Raw genomic sequence first — 7,268 nt, 5'->3', positions numbered from 1 at the left:
ACCGCTACTATAATAAAGTTATTAACCCCTAATCCGCCTCAATAACCCTATAATAAATAGTATTAACCCCTAATCTGCCCTCCCTAACATCGCCGACACCTAACTTCAAGTATTAACCCCTAATCTGCCGATCGGAGCTCACTGCTACTCTAATAAATTTTTGAACCCCTAAAGCTAATTTTAACCCTAACACCCCCCTAACTTAAATATAATTTTATTCTAACGAAATAAATTAACTCTTATTAAATAAATTAGTCCTATTAAAGCTAAATACTTACCTGTAAAATAAACCCTAATATAGCTACAATATAAATTATAATTATATTGTAGCTATTTTAGGATTAATATTTATTTTACAGGCAACTTTGTATTTATTTTAACCAGGTACAATAGCTATTAAATAGTTAAGAACTATTTAATAGCTAAAATAGTTAAAATAATTACAAAATTACCTGTAAAATAAATCCTAACCTAAGTTACAATTAAACCTAACACTACACTATCAATAAATTAATTAAATAAACTACCTACAATTATCTACAATTAAACCTAACACTACACTATCAATAAATTATTTAAATAAAATATCTACAAATAACTACAATGAAATAAACTAACTAAAGTACAAAAAATAAAAAAGAACTAAGTTACAAAAAATAAAAAAATATTTACAAACATTAGAAAAATATTACAACAATTTTAAACTAATTACACCTACTCTAAGCCCCCTAATAAAATAACAAAGCCCCCCAAAATAAAAAATGCCCTACCCTATTCTAAATTAAAAAAGTTCAAAGCTCTTTTACCTTACCAGCCCTGAACAGGGCCCTTTGCGGGGCATGCCCCAAGAAATTCAGCTCTTTTGCCTGTAAAAAAAACACATACAATACCCCCCCAACATTACAACCCACCACCCACATACCCCTAATCTAACCCAAACCCCCCTTAAATAAACCTAACACTAAGCCCCTGAAGATCTTCCTACCTTATCTTCACCATACCAGGTTCACCGATCGGTCCTCGGAAGTGTTGATCCAAGCCCAAGCAGGGGGGCTGAAGAGTGATGTCCATCCTCGGGCTGAAGTCTGGATCCAAGCGGCGGCTGAAGAAATCCATCATCGGGCTGAAGTCGGAAGTCCATCATCGGGATGAAGTCTTCTATCAAGTCGCATCTTCAATCTTCTTTCTTCTGGAGCGGAGCGGAGCCATCTTCTTTCCAACCGACGCGGAACATCCTCTTCAACCGACGCCTACTCGCCGAATGACGGTTCCTTTAAATGACGTCATTCAAGATGGCGTCCCTCGAATTCCGATTGGCTGATAGGATTCTATCAGCCAATCGGAATTAAGGTAGGAATATTCTGATTGGCTGATGGAATCAGCCAATCAGAATCAAGTTCAATCCGATTGGCTGATCCAATCAGCCAATCAGATTGAGCTTGCATTCTATTGGCTGTTCCGATCAGCCAATAGAATGCGAGCTCAATCTGATTGTAGATATTTTATTTAAATAATTTATTGATAGTGTAGTGTTAGGTTTAATTGTAGATAATTGTAGGTATTGTATTTAATTAATTTATTGATAGTGTAGTGTTAGGTTTAATTGTAGATAATTGTAGGTAGTTTATTTAATTTATTTATTGATAGTGTAGTGTTAGGTTTAATTGTAACTTAGGTTAGGATTTATTTTACAGGTAATTTTGTAATTATTTTAACTATTTTAGCTATTAAATAGTTCTTAACTATTTAATAGCTATTGTACCTGGTTAAAATAAATACAAAGTTACCTGTAAAATAAATATAAATCCTAAAATAGCTATAATATAATTATAATTTATATTGTAGCTATATTAGGATTTATTTTACAGGTAAGTATTTAGCTTTATATAGGAATAAGAGTTAATTTATTTCGTTAGATAAAAATTATATTTAACTTAGGGGGGTGTTAGTGTTAGGGTTAGACTTAGCTTTAGGGGTTAATACATTTATTAGAATAGCGGTGAGCTCCAGTCGGCAGATTAGGGGTTAATGTTTGAAGTTTGGTGTCGGCGATGTTAGGGAGGGCAGATTAGGGGTTAATACTATTTATTATAGGGTTAGTGAGGCGGATTAGGGATTAATAAGTTTATTATAATAGCAATGAGGTCCGCTCGGCAGATTAGGGGTTAATAAGTGTAGGCAGGTGGAGGCAACGTTGTGGGGGGCAGATTAGGGGTTAATAAATATAATATAGGGGTCGGCGGTGTTAGGGGCAGCAGATTAGGGGTACATAGGGATAATGTTTACGGAGCGGCAGATTAGGGGTTAATAATAATATGCAGGGGTCAGTGATAGCGGGGGCGGCTGAATAGGGGTTAATAAGTGTAAGGTTAGGGGTGTTTAGACTCGGGGTACATGTTAGAGTGTTAGGTGCAGACGTAGGAAGTGTTTCCCCATAGAAAACAATGGGGCTGCGTTAGGAGCTGAACGCGGCTTTTTTGCAGGTGTTAGGTTTTTTTTCAGCTCAAACAGCCCCATTGTTTTCTATGGGGGAATCGTGCACGAGCACGTTTTTGAAGCTGGCCGCGTCCGTAAGCACCGCTGGTATCGAGAGTTGAAGTTGCGTTAAATATGCTCTACACTCCTTTTTTGGAGCCTAACGCAGCCATTCTGTGAACTCTCAATACCAGCGGAATTTAAAAGATGCGGCCAGAAAAAAGCCAGCGTTAGCTACGCACCCCTTTGGCCGCAGAACTCTAAATCTAGGCGTTAGATTCTTTCTCAAAATCACTGGGGCTAGTACAATTCCTTTTATCTTTCAAATTGTCCATAAGGAATATTTTTTTGTCCAGGAGGGGTGATGACCACTAGATGCATGGATATATCCATTGCTATCCATCTCTTTTGTGAATAATCTGGTCTTTATCACTCCCTTATCTTGGAACAAGATAAGGTCCAGAAATTCTATTTCCACCTTTCTGTGTTTTTCAGTGAATTTCAAGTTCATATTATTATCATTTATGTACGCGAAAAACTCTTTTAGTTTCTCTTCCCCTTCTTTCCAAATTAGAATAATATCATCTATGTACCTAGCCCAGGTTACAATGTTCTCTATATAGGGATTATTAAGCCAGATGTACTTTTCTTCCATAAATCCCATGTACAGGTTGGCGTAGCTAGGGGCAAATTTAGTGCCCATAGCTGTACCACTAACATGTAGATAGAACTCATTCTCAAAGTGAAAATCATTTTTTTCCAAAATAAAGCTGATAGCTTCTAAGAGGAATAATTGTTTTACATGAGTTAGATTAGTCAATGATTTCAACCAGAAGCTTACCGCCTTTACTCCTTGGGCATGTGGAATGTTAGTATATAATGCAGTAACATCCACCGTAGCCCAAATAAAATCATCATCCAATTTTATTTTAGTTATTTTTGTTATAGTATCTGGAGTGTCTCTAAGATAGGATTTCATCCTAGGTACAATAGGTTGCAAAAAATAATCAACATATTCTGAAAGGGGAGAGGTTAAGGAATCAATTCCAGAAATTATAGGTCTACCTGGGGGATTGGAGGTGTCCTTGTGTACTTTTGGCAGATGATAGAAGACTGCAGTACTTTTGGCAGATGATAGAAGACTGCTGTCTTTGGATCTTTTCTGTTCAGAAATAGAAATTCATTATCATTTATAATATTCTCGTGTTTTGCTGTATCTAGCATATCAATATATTGTGTTTGAAATATACTAATAGGATTTCTAGGTAACTTTTTGTAGGTGGTACTGTCATCTAGAAGTCTTTTTGCTTCTTTAATGAAGTCATTTCGATTTTGAATGACTACCCCTCCACCTTTGTCCGCCTCTCTGATCACTATAGTCACATCTTTTTCCAATAGTGCCAATTCCGTCTTTTCTTTTTTACTTAGATTATCCTTTTTTATTCTATAGTTCTTACAGTATTCGTCTAATTCTTGTTACCAAATTTTCAAAGAAAGGGATAAAATTCCCCTTTAAGGATAATGGGTAAAAGATTCTGGCCTAGATTTAGAGTTGGGCGGTAGCCGTCAAAACCAGCGTTAGAGGCTCCTAATGCTGGTTTTTACCGCCCTCTGGTATTTGGAGTCAGTCATTAAAGGGTCTAACGCTCACTTTTCAGCCGCGACTTTTCCATACCGCAGATCCCCCTACGCCATTTGCGTATCCTATCTTTTCAATGGGATCTTTCTAACTCCGGTATTTAGAGTCGTGGCTGAAGTCAGCGTTAGAAATCTAGCGACAAGACTCCAGCCGCAGAAAAAAGTCAGTAGTTAAGAGCTTTCTGGGCTAAAGCCGGTTTATAAAGCTCTTAACTACTGTGCTCTAAAGTACACTAACACCCATAAACTACCTATGTACCCCTAAACCGAGGTCCCCCCACATCGCCGCCACTTGATTAATTTTTTTTAACCCCTAAACTGCTGACCGCCACCTACGTTATCCTTATGTACCCCTAATCTGCTGCCCCTAACACCACCGACCCTATATTATATTTATTAACCCCTAATCTGCCCCCCACAACGTCGCCTCCACCTGCCTACACTTATTAACCCCTAATCTGCCGAGCGGACCGCACCGCTACTATAATAAAGTTATTAACCCCTAATCCGCCTCCCTCCCGCCTCAATAACCCTATAATAAATAGTATTAACCCCTAATCTGCCCTCCCTAACATCGCCGACACCTAACTTCAAACATTAACCCCTAATCTGCCGACTGGAGCTCACCGCTATTCTAATAAATGTATTAACCCCTAAAGCTAAGTCTAACCCTAACACTAACACCCCCCTAAGTTAAATATAATTTAAATCTAACGAAATAAATTAACTCTTATTAAATAAATTATTCCTATTTAAAGCTAAATACTTACATGTAAAATAAATCCTAATATAGCTACAATATAAATTATAATTATATTATAGCTATTTTAGGATTTATATTTATTGGAATCAGCCAATCAGAATCAAGTTCAATCCGATTGGCTGATCCGATCAGCCAATCAGATTGAGCTCGCATTCTATTGGCTGATCGGAACAGCCAATAGAATGCGAGCTCAATCTGATTGGCTGATTGAACTTGATTCTGATTGGCTGATTCCATCAGCCAATCAGAATTTTCCTACCTTAATTCCGATTGGCTGATAGAATCCTATCAGCCAATCGGAATTCGAGGGACGCCATCTTGGATGACGTCCCTTAAAGGAACCGTCATTCGTCAGGAAGTCATCGGAGAAGAAGGATGGATCCTTGATGGAGGTCTTGAAGATCAGCCGGTCGTCATCGGATTGAAGAACATAGAAGATGCGGCTTGGATGAAGATGTTTGCCGGTCCGGATGTCCTCTTCTGCCCGCTTGGATCAAGACTTCAGCCGGAGGATGGACGTCACTCTTCAGCCCCCCGCTTGGGCTTGGATCAAGACATCGGAGGCTCTTCTGGATCGATCGGTGAACCTGGCATGGTGAAGACAAGGTAGGAAGATCTTCAGGGGCTTAGTGTTAGGTTTATTTAAGGGGGGTTTGGGTTAGATTAGGGCTATGTGGGTGGTGGGTTGTAATGTTGGGGGGGTATTGTATGTTTTTTTTACAGGCAAAAGAGCTGAATTCTTTGGGGCATGCCCCGCAAAGGGCCCTGTTCAGGGCTGGTAAGGTAAAAGAGCTTTGAACTTTTGTAATTTAGAATAGGGTAGGGCATTTTTTTATTTTGGGGGTCTTTGTTATTTTATTAGGGGGCTTAGAGTAGGTGTAATTAGTTTAAAATTGTTGTAATTTTTTTCTAATGTTTGTAAATATTTTTTTATTTTTTGTAACTTAGTTATTTTTTATTTTTTGTACTTTAGTTAGTTTATTTAATTGTATTTATTTGTAGGAATTGTATTTAATTTATTTATTGATAGTGTAGTGTTAGGTTTAATTGCAACTTAGGTTAGGATTTATTTTACAGGTAATTTTGTAATTATTTTAACTATTTTAGCTATTAAATAGTTCTTAACTATTTAATAGCTATTGTACCTGGTTAAAATAAATACAAAGTTACCTGTAAAATAAATATAAATCCTAAAATAGCTATAATATAATTATAATTTATATTGTAGCTATATTAGGATTTATTTTACAGGTAAGTATTTAGCTTTAAATAGGAATAATTTATTTAATAAGAGTTAATTTATTTCGTTAGATTTAAATTATATTTAATTTAGGGGGGTGTTAGTGTTAGGGTTAGACTTAGCTTTAGGGGTTAATACATTTATTAGAATAGTGGTGAGCTCCAGTCGGCAGATTAGGTGTTAATGTTTGAAGTTAGGTGTCGGCGATGTTAGGGAGGGCAGATTAGGGGTTAATACTATTTATTATAGGGTTATTGAGGCAGGAGTGAGGCGGATTAGGGGTTAATAACTTTATTATAATAGCGGTGCGGTCCGCTCGGCAGATTAGGGGTTAATAAGTGTAGGCAGGTGGAGGCGACGTTGTGGGGGGCAGATTAGGGGTTAATAAATATAATATAGGGGTCGCGGTGTTAGGGGAAGCAGATTAGGGGTTAATAATAATATGCAGGGGTCAGCGATAGCGGGGGCGGCAGAATAGGGGTTAATAAGTGTAAGGTTAGGGGTGTTTAGACTCGGGGTACATGTTAGAGTGTTAGGTGCAGACGTAGGAAGTGTTTCCCCATAGCAAACAATGGGGCTGCGTTAGGAGCTGAACGCGGCTTTTTTGCAGGTGTTAGGTTTTTTTTCAGCTCAAACAGCCCCATTGTTTCCTATGGGGGAATCGTGCACGAGCACGTTTTTGAAGCTGGCCGCGTCCGTAAGCACCACTGGTATCGAGAGTTGAAGTTGCATTAAATATGCTCTACGCTCCTTTTTTGGAGCCTAACGCAGCCATTCTGTGAACTCTCAATACCAGCGGTATTTAAAAGGTGTGGCCAGAAAAAAGCCAGCGTTAGCTACGCACCCCTTTGGCCGCAAAACTCTAAATCTAGGTGTCTGGCTGGTTTTAAAGAAGTAAATTGTTTATATTTAATTTCACTCTTTTCACCTTCTATATTATATTCCACTCCATTCGGGTAGATATTTTCACCTAGTTCCTCTAATGTTATTAGGGCCTCTAAGTCATCATTAGTGAGAGTGTTAATCTCAATACTCATTAGATTCCCCATTTTTTCTTTTTTGGCTTTTTCAAAGTGTCTATCTAAAGTTCATTTTCTGACAAATTTCTGTAGATCTATATAGAGAGTGAAGGGATTTGGTCCCCTAGTGGGT

Source organism: Bombina bombina, chromosome 6 (assembly GCF_027579735.1).
Source record: "Bombina bombina isolate aBomBom1 chromosome 6, aBomBom1.pri, whole genome shotgun sequence".
NCBI classification, from domain to species: Eukaryota; Metazoa; Chordata; class Amphibia; order Anura; family Bombinatoridae; genus Bombina; species Bombina bombina.
This window is presented reverse-complemented; position numbering follows the sequence as displayed.